General features: G+C 40.5%; 1 protein-coding gene across 4 annotated transcripts in view; it reads left to right on the top strand.

The window, feature by feature from the left end:
* Window positions 1–13,629: 13,629 nt before the first annotated feature.
* Window positions 13,630–18,629, top strand: part of RDX (radixin) — a 43,982-nt gene continuing 38,982 nt past the window's right edge. For all 4 annotated transcript variants that reach the window (XM_083362257.1, XM_083362256.1, XM_083362255.1 and 1 more), the window contains exon 1: window positions 13,630–13,912. The gene's annotated coding sequence lies outside the window, so the exon portion shown is untranslated. The remainder of the gene's footprint in view (window positions 13,913–18,629) is intronic.

Here is an 18,629-nt window from a genome sequence, read left to right as displayed (position 1 = left end):
TCATCAATATGCTGATGATACCCAGCTTTTTATTTCTACCCCAAACCACCCCAGTGATGCCCTCGATGTGATGTCCCATTGCCTGGAGGCGGTTCGGGTCTGGATGGGGAGGAACAGGCTTCGGCTCAACCCTGACAAGACTGAGTGGCTGTGTGTGCCGGCGTCTCGGGAAATTCAGAATATTCCATCGTTAATTATGGGAGGTGAGATATTACCCCCCGTAGATAGGGCTCGCAACTTGGGTGTCCTCCTAGATTCACAGCTGTCCTTGGAAGATCATATAGGAGCTGTGACTAGGGGGGCCTTTGCCCAGGTTCGCCTGGTGCGTCAGTTGCGGCCCTATCTAGACCGGATGTCTTGCACACAGTCACTCATGCACTCGTGACCTCCCGTTTGGACTACTGCAATGCTCTCTACATGGGGCTGCCCTTGAGGACTACTCGGAGGCTCCAGCTGGTGCAGAATGCAGCCGCGCGAGAGGTGGTGGGGGCTTCCCGATACTCCCATGTAACACCTCTACTCCGTGAGCTGCATTGGCTTCCGGTTGCCCTCCGGGTAAGATTCAAGGTGCTGGTTATGACCTATAAAGCCCTAAATGGCATGGGTCCAGGTTACTTACGGGAGCACCTGCTGCCGGCATCAACTTCCCTTCGTCCAGTGCGCTCCCACAGAGAGGGCCTCCTTAGGGTGCCGTTGGTCAAAGAGTGTCCACTGGCGGCCCCCAGGGGGAGGGCGTTCTCTGTGGGCGCGTCAGACCTTTGGAACCGTTTACCGGTGGAGCTCCGGATGGCTCCCGACCTTCGCTCCTTCCGACGTGACCTAAAAACATATTTATTTGAACAAGCTGGCCTGGTCTGATGGGTTTAGGGGTATTTTAACGCTATTGTATTAATTTATTGAATTGGGCTGTAGTATTTAATATTTTTAAATTTTTATATATTGTATTTTATTGTATTGCCCTGTACACCGCCCTGAGTCCTTCGGGAGAAGGGCAGTATAAAAATTAAATTAATTAAATAAATAAAAATAAAACAAATATAATTTAAAATCCTCTGAGGCAATGCTAGATTAAGAGTGTAGTTTCAAGGTTTTGTTTTGAGTTTTTAGTTTTAATAACTCAGGTTTCTAAGAAATCTGACTAATATTTGAGTCATGCTTGCACCAGACCACATGCTTAAATTTTATCCTCAAAGGGCATGAGAGAGACCTCCAGACATGTAAATAGAGTCTTATCAGTGCAGAGCAGCATTAGGATACAGTATACTAATAAACTCTCCAATAGCTTCTTAAGAAAAAGAAACAAGCAAATGCAATTTTCAAAAATTGTTAAGATGAATTGTGGGAAATATAGATATCAGCAATCCTGATAAAGTCCTCTGCTCTGCACATTCTTACATTGTTGATGAATGATTGCTCTGCTTAACTGAGGACAGTTCTCTCTTACTATTAAGCAGGTGCTTAAAAAGCAATTCAGTCCAAGTCTGTTTCAAAGACAAAGAGTACTTGCTCATCCAAATTTGGAAAACAAACTGAACAGGTTATCTGGAAACAATCTTTCCCATTCTGATGCAAGCAAGTATTGTATTTAATTTACATGAAGATTTAGCAACAACTCCAGATGCTGTGCTGCAATTCCCATTATCCCTTACAATAAATTATGCTAACTAGGCTACTTAAAGGTGGAGTTCAGTAAAATTCATTACTGAATTATGGCAAGAATTTCCAATTTGCATCTATACACATAATTTATATGCAAGTTCTCTTTTACTTTGGAAGGGGCTATCTTTCTTCCCTCCATTCTTGTGTAAATTGATAGCTATTGTGACTGAATACCCCTACAACTATTATTATCATTCAGAGTGCAAGACCTCAGTCCAGAAGCAGTGCAAGAACTCTCCTTTTCAAATAAAGGTATCGAGAGATTGCTTGGACATTCCAATGCATTTGTCATAATCTTCTATGTAATTTAGGATGACCCTACAGACTAGAGCAGTTGTCTGACCTTTGCTTCTATCTGCAGTTTTCCTATTGACTTGGTGTAATAAAATCCTTGATACATATTCAAATAATAAAAGTCAAGAGCTAATCAGTAGTAGGCTGGTATGTTTAGCTCACCATATCTTAACTTTATTTGTGCAAGGAAGGTCCATTCATCAATTGGCTTCTTTTATCAGCTCATTATTTTGCAACAATATTATGTACTGCATGGTTACAAATCTTTTTTTTTTTTTTGATAGCTGGCAGAACCGTTGCACTCTACTATGCAGATTTGGAATCAGGTTATGGGCTTGATGACTAAGTAAAGCTTTTAGTGCTACATTTTCATACAATTTTACTCAGCAACTGCATATGACACCTGTGGGGCATGCAAATCATGTTTAAGAATAGGATGCTTATGGACATCAATATGCCTAAGACACCTCCATGGGCAACTACTGAATTATAATTTATTTTTAGGTTCTTTTCTGTTTGTTTCTAAACTAGGTTGCATCTTATCTTGTTTGCCTTCCACAGAAAAAGATACACTGGGGTGATAATGTCTTGGACGGCTAATACGGACATAGCTAGGAAAGAGCCTAAACTCTGGTAAAATATTTTGTGACTGACTAAAATCCAACTGGCATTTGCTTGGAAGCTGGACCTCAGGTAAAAGCTATTTTGTGGCAGCACTCAAATATATCCCCCAGTTCAGGAAATTCACATCTAACTGAGAAATGTCATTGAATCTGCCCAAAAGATCATTTTAGAGAAATTTAGTTCACAATCAACTGCCACAGGAAAACTCACAAACAAAAAAGAAGGCCACCAATCTTCAACAACTACTATTTGGAGCTACAGGTAGTGTTCTTTATGGTCTGTAAAGCACTTTTTGTTATTGTAGAAAAACGCTCCCTGTTCACATAATCATGATCTGGATGCTTGGCAACCTGCTTGCACTTATGACTAGTTTTCCAGCAATCAAGTGCCCACCATTTGCAATCTTCTCAGATTGCTAATGAACACCTCATTTTTTTTCTCATCCCCTGCCGAGAGGCAGTAAATACATTTTATTGAAGAACGGTTGACTCCAAACAAGTGTGGGCATCCTCAACCAAAATATTTAAGCAGGCAAGCAAATGAAGAAAGGTGAGGAAAACTGAAAATTCAAGACCATATTGATGGAAGTGGAGCCCAAATTGGCCCTTAGTTATCCATTTAATAGAACAATACAAATGGAATAGAAACAGAAACAAATAATACAAAGTGACTTGTCTTAAAACTGACAGCTTTGTGTTCTTAGATATTCATATTGAGCCAACAACAGCAACAGTAAAGTTACTATTAAAAAGTTAGTATAACATTTGAACTTAACCAGAGTGACTTATAAATTACAGTTAATTCCATGACTGAATCAAAAGCCAAGATTCATAAAAAACTATATTTAGATTAGCACCCGAATTCATTTCCTGACCTGCATTATGTTAATTTTTAGATTTTATTTGTCAGAAAAATTAACAGCAGTGCCTGTTGCTGAAATGGTTTGCATGTAAGGAGCTGCATTTCAGATATATATGTACAAAAAAAATCATACATTCAAATTGCAGTTCAAAGTCATTAAGTAGGCAACAAATGCTAAAGACCAACAAATAAGTAATGAAGACAGCATGCCAAAATTACTCCTAATCTTGGCTACCATTTCTCTTATAAACAAAGTCTAACTCTAAACTTCTCTAACTCATAAGAAACTAAATCCAGAATCTATATTTGCTTTATAATGAAAGGTGACAGATTCCTTATTTTAGGTTTTCACCCAACTTCTGCCTCCGGCATCTTCAGCAACTGATAAGATTTAACTCTCAATCATATGCCTATTATTAGCATTCAGTTTTGTAACTGAAATACAGGATTACTCAATAAAGGATTACATTTATAGGGTGAGGCTGCAAGCTTATATATTTTCTCAGGAGTTAGACCTACTAAACCCGAGGCTTACTATTAAACAGATAAGTATTGAACTGCATTATAAACACACAAAATTTATTTTAATATGAAATTAATTTTTACTTAATAGAGGAAGTAATTGCTAAATCACTTTAGGTAAACTGTATTCCACTACAGTGCTTTATTATATAAAGAATCATGGATTTATTTTATATGTGCTATATTTTTCACCTATGGTTATGGAATCAACCACAACTGTCTGATTTTATAAATACACAAAATCATGGTTTATAAACCACAGTTGCTAAGGCAAAGAATATGCCATGCAAAAATCACTAAGGAAAAATCAGAAATCTTAACATTTTAGCTTTACAGCTAAAAGGGTCATCTAGTCCAAGCCAGTATCGGTGCAGAAAATCCATTACTATAGTACCTGATACTTGCCTTTGCTAAAAGGCTTCCAGTCTAAGTATAAGCAATTCCTAAAACTTTTTTTCACAGGAGTTAGTGTCATAGGTCCTCGCTGTTTTGTATCAAGACCAGGATAGAAATAACTTAACTTTCTAGGTCGTGCGACGCTTGGGTCAATATATTCCTTAATAGTGGGTGACAAAACAATATTCCTGTATTTAAATACTGAGGTTCCTATCAATTGGGGGGATCGTATATATGACAAGATATAAGGGATTAAAAGAGCAAAGGAAATCATGATCGTGATCTCTGGTATCTGAAGGGCAGGCTTATTCTTTGTTGTTATGGAGCACACATTTAAAATCAAAGCACAGAAATGAGTTATTCCATCAAAAACATTACAAAGAGTAAGTTGTATGAACTTAAGAGTGCCTGTGATGTTAAGACAATTTGTTTAAACCTGATTTATTAAACAGACTCTGAGTTTGCACAGCACATTAAGTGGAAAGACACTAAATACACGAGTATAATCATAACATCATTTAATTAAATATGTTAATGTTACAGGTAGTCCTCAACCTATGACTATTTGTTCAGCGGCTGTTCAAAATTACCATAGTAGCTGAAATAAGGACATGATTTATTTCTAAAGTTACAGTCACTGCAGTACCCCTGCTTTCATGTGATCAAAATTCAGGCACTTGGCCGCCTACAAACATTTGCAACTTCAGGGATGTTGCAGCTCCCCCTACCCACTCATCTGCTCTGTTTTGGCTTCCTCACACAGCCCCCATAGTGGCAGCACCAGGACTGAACTAGACTCCTGGGGCCTTCACCAGTATTAGCCACCTGCCATTGCTCTCAGGCCTTTACTTCAGACCCTGCATTGCTACTGGGACAGAGAAATGCCACCTTAAACCACACACTGCGACTAGCCATGCCAGCACCATTGTGCACAGCCCCAGTTGCCCCTATTGCCCTGTGCTCCACAGGCTTGGTGGATATCACTGTGAGATTTATCTTTTAGTTGTCCATAAATTAGTGCAGGTTCGAGTCCCACCAGGCTCAAGGTTGACTCAGCCTTCCATCCTTCCGAGGTAGGTAAAATGAGGACCCAGATTGTTGGGGGCAATAAGCTGACTTTGTAATAATGCTGCTTGGGGGGGGCGCGAAAGCCCTAATAAGCAGGCATATACATAAAATAAAGGCTATCGCTAAGCACATTGATTTGTGCTTCTTAGATTGTAAGCTGCCCTGAGTCTTCGGAGAAGGGCGGGATATAAATGGGATAAAAAAAAATGTGTCTACCCTTGAAGGAGGACTATACTATGGATACTGATGATTCAAAAGATAACAATACACATCATGTCACTTCCCTTTCTAAAGTCTTGGTTATTACTTTTCCAAATGTTCCTATAAGCTTCAAGACAGTTGCTCTAATCTAAAACGTTTTCCTCAAGAGAAAGAAATATAGCACCTAAAAATAAAGTTAAAGCATGTGTAAATTTAAAATGTAGATGCTGATTTGTATATGCATATGGGCTTTTTTAAAAAGTACCTTTATTTAAACAGAAATGCAAAGGCAAAGATTGGATCTAGGTTTGCTTTTGTGTTGAAGAAAATGAAAGACCTCCCTTCTTTTTCTCAGGCCTCGTCCGGAGAGCAGGAAAATCAAGCAACCGAGACGAGTGCCGAGTTCTCAGGAACAGTTTATTGACAAGAAACAAACAAACTCCAAAGGAAATAAAGCCAGCGTTGGCTGCTACCCGCAACCAACGCTGTTAAATACACGTTGCACGTACACGCCCACGACCCACCCGACCGCACCCATGTCCGCCCAACCCGTACTTAACGACCATCCCTCCCAGTGACGGCCTTTCCTGTCCCATCCCAGCATCCGGCACCCATCACCCCCCAGGTAAGCCTCCTCGCACAATCCCGCTCCACCATTACCAGACCCTACCTCCGCGCCCCTTCCCTGGGTCGGCACCTCCCGCCCCCGTTCCCCGGACACCGCCCCACCCAGCCCCGGGCCCCTGCAACACAATGCCGCCGGCACTGCTGGAACACAGGCCGCGTCCCTCCGCCCCGCACCCAGGCGCTCGCAGGGTCCAGGTGTCTCGGCGGCCGACCTTACAGCTGGCCTAGGGTCTGCTTCAGCAGCCGGCTTCTCAGCTGCCGACCGCCCAGCTGCCCCAGAGTCCACTTCGGCAGCCCATCTCTCGGCTGCCCTAAGCCCAGGGCTCCACGAGGCCACCGTCGCTGGAAAGGGGAGGGCAGGCTGTTGGGCGTGTATGTGCGCCGCCGAAGCTCCAGCTGCCCCAGTGTGCGCACGCGCGCGGCTCCCAGCTGGCCGCACATCCCGATGTCGCCGCTGCTGAAGTGCCGATGCGGGAGCGGCTTGCCTTCGGTCGGGGACGTCGGCGTGGGTGAGGAAACGTGGAGCCGGTGAGGGACGAGCCTGGGGTGCCGCAGAGTGTCGAGCCTGCGGGGCGTGACACTTTTCTGTTAAGCCAGTCTTGGAGTTAACTACCTTCACATCTTCAACTGTCCATACCTTAAAGTAAGCTATACAGGCTGCAGGACATGAGTTATTCTTATAATTTTAATCAGCTAGAAAGGGATTATTATTAAATAAATTGGAAATAAATTATATATGCGCTTAAAGAGGAGCAGTGGGCTAATGCCTCCTTAAGTAACACCAGCTGCCTGCAATTAGTGCAGGTTCGCGTCCCACCAGGCTCAAGGTTGACTCAGCCTTCCATTCTTCCGAGGTAGGTAAAATGAGGACCCAGATTGTTGGGGGCAATTAAGCTGACTTTGTAATAATGCCGCTTGGGGTGTGTGTGAAAGCCCTAATAAGCAGGCATATACATAGAATGAAGGCTACTGCTAAGCTTGTAAGCCGCCCTGAGTCTTCGGAGAAGGGCGGGATATAAATGGAATTAAAATAAAAAAAATAAAATATAAAATAAATACTTTAATGTTAAATCTATTTAAATATGAATTGAAATTAATGGTTGGCTTGCATTGATCCCATCCATTTTTTTGTATTCTGACCTCACAATTTTCAAAAGCTGAACAAGATATTTCACAGAGGTCAAACATTGGTTTTAGTTTGAAAAAAAAAAGCTATGTATCCCTCTTTAAAATGGAAGGCTTACTCTATAAAACAACCCAAAATAAACTGAAAGCATACCAGGAATAGAGCTGCACTAAGAATGCTTCCAGATAGATATCAATCCAAAAGTATTCTATACTTTATGTGTCCCTTTTTGTGGCCAATTCCTCCCCCTTCCCTTGCATCTTGTGAAAAAACACACTCGAGTATTAGAAATGGAAAATGTTATTTGGCTGTCCAGTATACAATTCTTTGAATCAGGCATAATTATAGTGAAATGAATGTTTCATCTAGAAGCATCTAGAGAAGGTCAGACATATTGGACTAATGGCAGATGTAATCCCATCAACACTAATAAATTGGCACCTTTTTGTCAATTCTCACTCCTCCTTTTCAGAATTCCCCCAATTAGAAATCCCTATACTTAACGAGAGAAATCACTAAAGAATTTTTTATGAAAGAAAGTAATTGGTTAGACACTTGAAATGATGTATGTCAGAAAATCAGCATTATGAGCTAGAAAATATTTGGTGAACTCCTTATTTCATAAACAGAATCAGCCGTTCTAAAACATCTACAGAAACTTTAATTCTCTGCTTAGTTGTGTGTATATTTTGAGGAATCCAGAAACCCAGGTAGGATTGTTCATGGAAGCTCACAATAAGCTATTAAAATCATAGTGAATGGGACAAAACTTTGATATCTGTTGCATTAATCACCCTATCTGCACATTTTAGCTTTACTAAAAGTTCTACATTTCAGTCAGTTAGTTTGTATAGTTAATGAAATTGCTGCCAGGTTTGCCACTTATTTCCTTATCAGTTAAATTTCGCAAGCATTTGTTGACTTTAGATTATGTTTATATGGCTGTGATTTTAAAATCTTGTGAAACAAGCAGGTATAAAGTAGACTTTATATTACCTACTATTTCCACAATTGTAAATCTGTTATATTGACTTAGGAGATTAGATTAGCCTGTGAATATAAATATTAATTTAACCAGCAGGCTAGCCAAATTTATATGACAAATGAATACCACTTTTTGATATGTTCCATTGCCTTGTAAACCTGTCGAGAAAATGATGATCTATAATAAACAAAAGACAAAATGTTCTTATTATTTTAAACTGAACAAGAGAATTACACCTATGCTTAAATGTCCATATTGATTTAAGAGAAATTGAGAATAAACAGAAATTTGGGAACATTTGAAAATATGATTTGAAAATATGATAGTATTCCATTCCAAAAGAGTATATATTGTCGGGCAAAAGAATCAGGACCATTCATAAAGTCGCAATATGGATTTATTTAAGCCTATGCACAAGAATCTGTTCAACTAAAGTTCAACACTAAATTGGTGCCAGACAAGGATCAACAGAATTCAGGAGGGATTGGATTTGGCATGATTGTGGGAATGGAAAGACGCTAAGCTGATGGTGCACTTAACTCTGCCTCCAGCAATTCCTGCTCTTCTACCTATATAGTGAAATGAGGAATGTAAACTTAAAAAACCCTTCTCTTTCCTGTATGTGGAAGAGACATTCACTAGTTTTCTTTTTTTTAAAAGGTATCAGCCTGTCCCCAGGTGGTAGATCAGAGATGAGATCTGTGTAGAGAAGTCCCATTTGTTTATGGAATTCATAGCAGGAGTATTTAATATATGTTAAAAATACATTTACTAATAAATAAACCTTTTATTGTCAAAGTACAACATGTGTACATTGAGATTAGCTGAGCCTCCCCCTGTGCTCTCTCCCCCCAACACACAGTGACAACAAACCCTCCATCCCACCACACTATGTGAACCAACTACACCACACACCGGCCTCCCAAGTCAACTCTGCATAAGATTACATCCCATTCAAAAGCCTAACAGCCCACAGATAAAAGCTGTTCTTCAGCCTGTTGGTACGGCTGGCTATATTCCTATATCTCCTACCGGATGGTAGGAGAGTAAAGAGATACTGTCCAGGGTGTGAGTCATCCCTGAGAATCTTCCTCACTCTTCCAAGGCAACGAACCCTGGCGATGTCATCCAGTGGTGTCAGGGAACAGCCCACAATGTCTTGTGCTGTGCTCACTACCCTCTGTAATACTTTCCTATCCGCGGCTGTCAGACCGGCATACCAAACCACAATACCATATGAGAGGACGCTCTCTATGGTAGACCGGTAAAAGAGGGTCATTAGCTGTTGTTCTACCCTGTTCTTCCGCAAGATCCTAAGAAAGTGAAGCCTCTGTTGGGCCTTTCTAGCCACCTGGGTTGTGTTAACTTTCCAGGTCAGATCTTCACAGAGGTAGACTCCCAGAAATTTAAAGGAGGGAACTCTCTCTACACAGTCCTCCCCGATGTAAAGTGGGGCAGGTTCCTCTTTTTTTCTCCGGAAGTCTAACACCATCTCTTTCGTCTAATTACTGTTTATGTTTTTTGCCATGTATTAGCTAATCAAATCCCATAGAGGTGAGCAGGGTGCTTTTGCCTGCTACTTTCTACAAAACAGTAGCTGATAATAAGCAAATAAAAATATCCTGGTGTTAACTATTGAATCTCCCAATTAGCCTCTAACAATGTTTCTGTGGACAAGTTAGGAATATAGCTGTCTGCATAGATTTAATTTACATTATGCTCAATTAGTTGCTTAATCACTTAATGGTGAAAAAGCCACAATGAGGTGGGCTTATATGCCCAGGTTATAGTACAATTCACATAATACACCGTGCTAATTGTAATGTACTTGCTTAATTGTAATGTACTGAGTAAACCACAATTGGCTGGATTTATTCAACATGATATCCAAAAACCACAGCTAACAAGAGACAAATGGTTCAGATTCACAAAGCAAGTGAAAAAAACCCATCACATTATGGCTTAGTTAGTGTGTAAACCCAACCAGTGTTTGAACCAGATAACCAAGTGTATTTTGAAAAGGGCCAGGGACCGTATGCTGTTTCTGGAAAGTGTTAATGGATTCTCAGTGGGAGGCTATTATAAAAATAATAAGTCCCTTTAAAATGTATTGTCCAGGCCCAGGCCAAGTTATTTTGCTGCCTAAACTCTCTAAATTCATTAAAATTCCCCATGGGGGTTAAAGATACACAATAACTCAGATGGCAAACTGATGTTGTCCAATTGTTCTGAATGACAGTTCCCACAATTGCTTGCTAGTACTCATTCAGACTAGAACTGATGGGACTTAAAGCCCCTCCCAAATCTAGGGGCCAGTAGATCTCCTCATGAAACACAATTTTTCAGTGTGCATTAGAAGACTATAATGGAGATGTGACTAAGATTGCTTTTCCAAAGAAAGAACGCTTAGTCCCCTATTGAAGGCCCTCTTGGCTAGAGAAGCTGAGAAAGGAAACCACAGACACAGTTTCCATCTCACCAACAACCCTAAAGTTTGAGACAGCAACATTAGATAATAGTTATTTAATAATCTAGATAATTTTTTTTCCAAATTGTAGAGCTAATAAGGGAGGAAGATTTATTGTTTTCACATCTCACACAGACATGCATTAATTAAGAAAAAGGGAACTATTCTATTGCATTCCTAATTTTATTTACGGGTGGAATTAACGTTAGGTTGGATCCTATTCTACTTTTCTGGAATTAAAATGCAGATAATTTGTGCAAGAAGACTTAAGACTAAGTTAAAATTAGTGGAATTGAAGTTAAGCTGCCGTTCAAGACATCCCTGTCATTTTTTTTCCAGCACAAGAAATGCATTGTTTATCATACTGGCTAGCTGAGTTTATACATATTAAAATGTGAACAAGTCATAAACTGGATTCATACCTTGTTCGTTGAGTAAGCCACTATTTGGTTAATTTATTCTTGAGCCCAGTTCTTTATGGGTTCTAAAACACAAGTTAAACAAACATGTTTGTGAGCACAGCCATAATATCCTAATTCACACAATGCTGAACTAAAAGCGAACACAGCACATTATGGACTATGATGGACTTATTACTTTTACAACTCACTTTTTACTAACAGAAGCCCAAAGCAGTACTAAACTGAAGAAGTTTCTTGGATGAGAAGTGAAACCTCTTCAAGGAAAAAGAAAGTTCAGTTGCTCTTTAAAAAAAAAGCATCTTTGGGACAGACTCGAACACTGGGCACTATCTAACAAAATGAAATTCAATGGTGAAAAAAGTAAGGTTCTACATTTAGGCAGGAAAAATCAAATGCATAGGTATAGTATAGGTGGTACCTTGCTCAATAGTAGTAACTGTGAGAGGGATCTCAGAGTCTTAGTAGACAATCACTTCAATATGAGCCAGCAGTGTGCTGCAGCTGCCAAAAAAGCCAACACAGTGCTAGGCTGCATTAACAGAGGGATAGAATCAAGATCAAGTGAAGTACTAATACCACTTTACAATGCTTTGGTAAGGCCACACCTGGAATACTGCATCCAGTTTTGGTCACCACGATGTAAAAAAGATGTCGAGACTCTAGAAAGGGTACAGAGAAGAGCAACAAAGATGATTAGGGGGCTGGAGGCTAAAACATATAGGGAACGGTTGCTGGAATTGGGTATGTGTAGTTTAATGAAGAGAAGGGCGAGGGGTGACATGATAGCAGTGTTCCAATATCTCAGGGGCCGCCACAAAGAAGAGGGAGTCAAGCTATTCTCCAAAGCACCTGAAAGCAGGACAAGAAGCAACGGATGGAAACTAGTCAAGGAGAGAAGCAACCTAGAACTAAGGAGAAACTTCCTGACAGTTAGAACAATTAACCAGTGGAACAACCTGCCTCCAGAGGTGGTGAATGCTCCAACACTGGAGGTTTTTAAGAAGAGACTGGACAGCCATTTGCCTGAAATGGTATAAGGTTTCCTGCCTGAGCAGGGGGTTGGACTAGATGACCTCCAAGGTCCCTTCCAACTTTATTATTATTATTATTATTATTATTATTATTATTATTATTATTATTATTATTATTATTATTATTATTATTATTATTATTATTATTATTATTATTATTATTACAACCATGACCTGGGTGACTGAGAATCTCCATTCCTGTTTTTCCACACATCCTCTGAGGATGGTCGGGGTTGAGAACAAGACTGGTCCAAAGTCATCCACTAAGCTTCCATGAGTGAGAAACTGGTCTCTCATCTTGTCCCATAATTACTGCTCCATGTTGATTTTCGTACCAATGCAGGTACTCGTTCCTGCTGCAGCGATTTGTTTTGTGAACGGCCGTTAACCGGACGCAGGACTTTTCACTGCCAGCCCTTTCTGCATTTCATTTTCCTTTAACCTCATTAATAGCCAGCCGTACCAACAGGCTGAAAAATAGCTTTTATCCGTGGGCTGTTAGGCTTTTGAATGGGACATAATCTTATGCAGAATTGACTTGGGAGGCCGGTGTGTGGTGTAGTTGGTTCACATAGTGTGGTGGGATGGAGGGTTTGTTGTCACTGTGTGTTGGGGGGGAGAGAGCACAGGGGGAGGCTCAGCTAATCTCAATGTACACATGAGAAACCCATCTCTTTAAACAAGCTGGCCTGGCCTGATGGGACGGGGTGGGATTTTTATAAACGACTTTAATTTTAAATTTGTATTAATTTTATGGGCATTGTTTAATCATGTTTTAATAATTTTAATTTTTGTATCTAGTTTTTATGTATTGCCCTGTTCACCGCCCTGAGTCCCCTGGGAGAAGGGCGGTATATAAATTAAATTAATAAATAAAAAATAAATGTTGTACTTTGACAATAAAGGTTTATTTATTTAATTAGAAACTCCACCAGACGATGGCTGCCTAGAACTCAGTAGAAGACTTCATGACTCGGAATATAGACCGTGCAAAAAAGCGTAGACCAGGGGTCTTCAAACTTGGCCCTTTTATGACTTGTGGACTTCAACTCCCAGAATTCCTCAGCCAGCAAAGCTGGCTGAGGAATTCTGGGAGTTGAAGTCCACAAGTCATAAAAGGGCCAAGTTTGAAGACCCCTGGCGTAGACGGACAATGAACGGGACCGACGCCTTATGCTGGCGAGCCCAAAATAAAGTCTTCCAAAGGGAGCGGAGACTTTGAGCGCGCCGCTCAAAAAGAGATACTTCGGAGACGCAGCTTCATCCCCCCCCGCCCCGCCCCGCCGCACGCATGCTTCCGTCTCTCTCCGCGCATGCTCCGTAGCGAGACGGAGGCGCCAACCGCTGTGATAGGGGAGAAAAATCTCAAAGGGTGCCGCCATATTGCGGATCTGTCAGCGGACGCGGCGCCGCCGCCGCAAATCCAGCGAGCCCCTGAGGGGAAAAGAGCTCGCCGCCGCGGCCCTCAGAGCGTCTCCGGAGCGCTAGAGGGGCAAGCTGTGCAATCGCCGTCTCCCGTCCGGTTGTTATTTCCCCCCTCCCTCTCCGATCAAAATCAGTTGTCGAGACCTTCGAGAGCGAGCGTCCATCCGACGAGAGCTGGCCGCCCCCGGCGCCTTAGTTCGGCAGGTGAGGAGGCGAGTTCGGCAGGGAAGAGAAGTTGCGTGCTTGTGTTTATTGGGGCGACCACTAGGCCGCTCTTCGCCTTGTCCTACGTTCTCTCCCGCCGGTCTCCCTAAAGCAGGGGTCTTCAAACTTGGCCCTTTTATGACTTGTGGACTTCAACTCCCAGAATTCCTCAGCCAGCAAAGCTGGCTGAGGAATTCTGGGAGTTGAAGTCCACAAGTCATAAAAGGGCCAAGTTTGAAGACCCCTGCCCTAAAGCCTCGCCCCCCGAGACAGCTTCCTATATAACCCGGCGCTCTCCCGAAGTGGCGGACTTAGGGCTGTCCTCACGCCAGCTTGCTTGAGGGAACTGTGAGGTCCACCGTCTGCTCTGGGGCAGGCGTTGAAGAAGTGGCGCCGCTTCCCGCCACGCAGGCTGCGGCGGGATGTTGTAAAAAGCACTGCTCGCTGCCTCCGATGATTTAAGGACGGACGGAGAACGTTGCTTTCCTTTGCCCGCTGCGGTTTCTCTTCCTCTTTTTTTTTTTTCCTGACAGCTATAAGCGTATTCCAGCGCTTCCTTCCTTCCGCCGGATTTCCCCTTTCCCCGCATTTTCCTTTCAGCCCCTCCAGGTAGAAAAAAAAGGGTGTGTGGTTAAATCAGTTCGCTGACGGGTTTTGCATCGCTTATCCGTTAAGTTAACTTAACAAGGTACAGATATTTAAATCGTAGATTTCCCTTCGCCGGAGGTGCCCGCAAATTTATTGCGGATAGATTGAAGGGGAGGGGGAGAAAACACCTGAAGTTATAAGAAGTGGGCTAAAACATGAATCCTCCTAAGTCGGGGTTAGGTAAAGTAAGTTCCCTGAGACAGCTGCTAAAGAAGAGCTTCTGATTCTTAGCGTATATGTATGTGCTCGCTTGCAAGTATGTATTCACTACTACCTCTAGTAAAGACAGCAATTCTAGGTAACTATAAGGAAGCAGACTGCATTAAAGTGCATGATTTCTAACTGAGAAAGTTTCTATACAAGAAAGATGTTGGGAGATATAGATATATCTACCTACCTAACCTACCTACCTACCTACCTACCTACCTATCTATCTATCTATCTATCTATCTATCTATCTATCTATCTATCTATCGTACCTATATCAAGCAATTTTATCTGTGTTTCCAAGGAAGAGCTAGATATTGTTTAGATTCTCTTTTCATGCTGCTGGTAAAATCGTAAGGGGTTAATGAAAAAAAAAGGGAGCTAAAATATTTCTGTCAGGTATCTTGACTATTTGTAAATGGGGACATAATACATTAATATATTTGTTAACGCTACACAAAAGTTTCAAAGTTCAAACGTTCTGAGTTTACAGAGTTCTCATTTCAAACTTGAAGAAAGTAATTTTTAAGTCTGAGATAACTCTTTCCTTCTTACTAAAAAGTATTCTGACATTTTTTAAAACATTCTGAAAGTGTTTCTTACCTGAAAGAGCCATGTTTTGCATTCAGAAAAGGACATTTGAACTTAGAATGTTTGTGGAATGGTGAGAAAGTGTAGTTGGGGCAGCCCATTTTGAACTTGAAACACTTATAAATCTTTGAGTTTGAAATGTTTCAGTTAAACGCGTCCATGTGGTCAACTCTGCAAAAGCTCTACTCAGTTTCCTGTCATTCACTTTATTAGGAGGCAGGGAGAAGTCTAGAGTATTTGCTAACAACAGAGAAACAAGGATATTGAAGAGAGAAATGTTTCTCCAGCATCTAATTGACTTCCTTTGCCTTACTTGGTTTTGTTGGATTCCATTATTTCAATCCAGCATTAAAAAGGTAAAGAATTCTGAATTTTAAAAGTAAAAGTATAGGTTTCCACTGACCAGCCATGTCCAGCTCTAGGGGACAGGGCTTATCTCCGTTTCCTAGCTGAGGAAGCCAGCATTGTCAGAAGACGCTTCATGTGGCCAGCACACAGAATAATGTTACCTTCCCACTGAAGGGGTATCTATTTATCTACTTGCATTTGCATGCTTTCAAGCTGCTAGGTTGGCAGGAGCTGGAGCAAGAATGGGAGCTCCCCTATCACATGGTCTCAAATGCCAACCTTCTGGTTGACAAGCCCAGCATCTTAACCGTGAGGCCAGCAGGCCCCTAATTTTTACTCCACACACAAATTTTACTCCACAACAAAATATCAGGAGTACAGATAGACACAGATGTGAAAACTTCCATAGTTTTGCAAAATCCTACATTTACAAAATGTTAATGGTTCATTTAGTTTGGCAATGAGCATCCACTTACAGGTTCATGATAAAACCAGAAAAAAATAGTTTAATAAAAGTGACCTTGTATGAAACTGTTCCAAAGTGATGGCTGATGTTAAAAACATTTTATTAATGCCTGGTTTTAATATATTCAATTACATAATGAGTATAGACTGCTTGAAAAAATTGGTTGTAATACCACTTGTTCAAGTCCCATTGACCTAAGTGTAATATAGGCAACTTTCATATATAATTGTAGTATTTTGAATCCATAATTCTTTTGTGCTTTAAGAACAGAACAGCAGCTGCAATAGATGACAATATAGTCTGAATTAAATGACATGTGAAATGCATTTTTAAAAATATCTCTCTTGCTTTTTGTTTTGTAAAATAGCAGAAGGGGGGCTTTGAGGTATGAAGACTGGGTTTAAACTTTCTTTTGTGTTCTCATAAAAATATATTACTTCCCATGTATTTCATTTCTTTGAGGGAAAGTAGGCAGGAGTGCAGAGAGCTTCAAGAGAGATTATTTTGGGGGGGGGTGAATTTTATCACAGGAGGAATTATTTTCCCATGGCTATTACTAAATGTAACATTTAGATGTTGAATTCACTAATTCGTTCAATATACCTTCTACTTTAGTCCAAGAGTCAATTGATTTCAATCAAGTGCCTACTTTAGGAAAATCACAAGGAGAGAATAAAAACAATACTCTTTACATTTGCTTTTGGCAGCTGATATTCAACGCATAGTCTTCCTAAATATGCTGATAAAATGTTTTTCTAGACCATTTTTAAAGCTATCTTATGATAATCAGTTTTAAGATCTAAGCCCAACTCACTTTGTGGGGTTGTTGTTACAGAGAAAATAGGAGGAAGGAATATTAGGTATGTTTGCCATCTTGAGTTATTCATAAAAAAGGGCAGATTTTTTTAAAAAAAAATCTAAAAAAGTTAATTATACAGTCTGTGAAGAAGTGATTCTTTTACAAATATTCTGAACATCCTATTTCCTTTGGGGGGGGACATGGCTTTGTATTTTAATATTAATATGAACAAAGGCTCTGTTGATCCTTTTTATCATATTGATAAATCTTGATGTGCACAGGTTACTTTCTCCATCTCTGAACCCAGATTTCTACTATGTTGACCATAAACAACAGTATCTCTGCAGATACTATACCTGCCAGCATCTTTGTCTCTCCTTACTTTCTAATAAGGACTGTAGCCAAGAAATTAAAAGACGCTTCCTCCTTGGGAGGAAAGCCATGGCAAATCTAGACAGCACAATAAAAAGCAGAGATATCACCCTGTCAACAAAAGTGCGTATAGTCAAGGCTATGGTCTTCCCAGTTGCAATGTATGGCAGTGAAAGTTGGACCATAAAAAAGGCTGAGTGCCAAAGAATTGAAGCCTTTGAATTATGGTGCTGGAGAAGACTCCTGCGAGTCCCTTGGACTGCAAGGCGATCAAACCAGTCAGTCCTAGAGGAGATCAACCCTGACTGCTCTTTAGAAGGCCAGATCCTGAAGTTGAAACTCAAATACTTTGGCCACCTAATGAGAAGGAAGGACTCACTGGAGAAGAGCCTAATGCTGGGAAAGATTGAGGGCAAGAGAAGAAGGGGACGACAGAGAATGAGGTGGCTGGATGGAGTCACTGAAGCAGTAGGAGTGAGCTTAAATGGACTCCAGAAGATGGTAGAGGACAGGAAGGCCTGGAGGAACGTTGCCCATGGGGTCGCGATGGGTCGGACACGACTTCACAGCTAACAACAACTTTCTAATATATTTTTAAAATGTTTAAAAATGAATATATGAACAATGTTGTAAAGCAAAATATCAGCCTCCTGTATCATTTTTTAACAATGCATCTGAGCCATCAGTAATGGCTATAACCCATTGCTTATTTTGGAAGGCTATCTTCCTCCAGAAAAAAAAATCCAAGGAAAACTAGTATTTATAGGGAATATCCTGAGTGCTAGAAGGCAACCTCACCACTTCATATAAATGCTTCATAACTGACTATTCACCATTGCAAGCTTTTTGTGGCAATCAATATAATATGCTATAGAAATTGATCTACTGGCTCAAAAAGGGTTGTGGATACCTGCCCCAAACTAAAAAGCCTTTGAGCCTAATAATGTAGATAACAGGTTTTTCTTTATAAAAAACAAATCTCTAATACTGTATTAAAGTTAAGGCAAACTCAATGGTATTGTGTTAAGGCAAATATTTTTACACATTTTCAAATATGGCTGTCATCAATTTGTTTTAAGGCATGAAATTAAGAATCTTTATTTTTTATTGTGATTTTTTCCCCCCACTGATTTATCCACAAAGAGCAGGCCCTTTCTGAACAAACTTAAAAGTTCGAGATGATTTATATTAAAGTTGATCACTTTATATTTTTCATTGGATTACATTTGATGCTGAATAGATTATTCATCAAAATTTGAATATATCTTTTTGGTAATCTATGATAT

This window comes from Vipera ursinii (genome assembly GCF_947247035.1).
Source record: "Vipera ursinii genome assembly, chromosome: 4".
In the NCBI taxonomy this organism is placed as follows: Eukaryota; Metazoa; Chordata; class Lepidosauria; order Squamata; family Viperidae; genus Vipera; species Vipera ursinii.
This window is presented reverse-complemented; position numbering and strand designations above follow the sequence as displayed.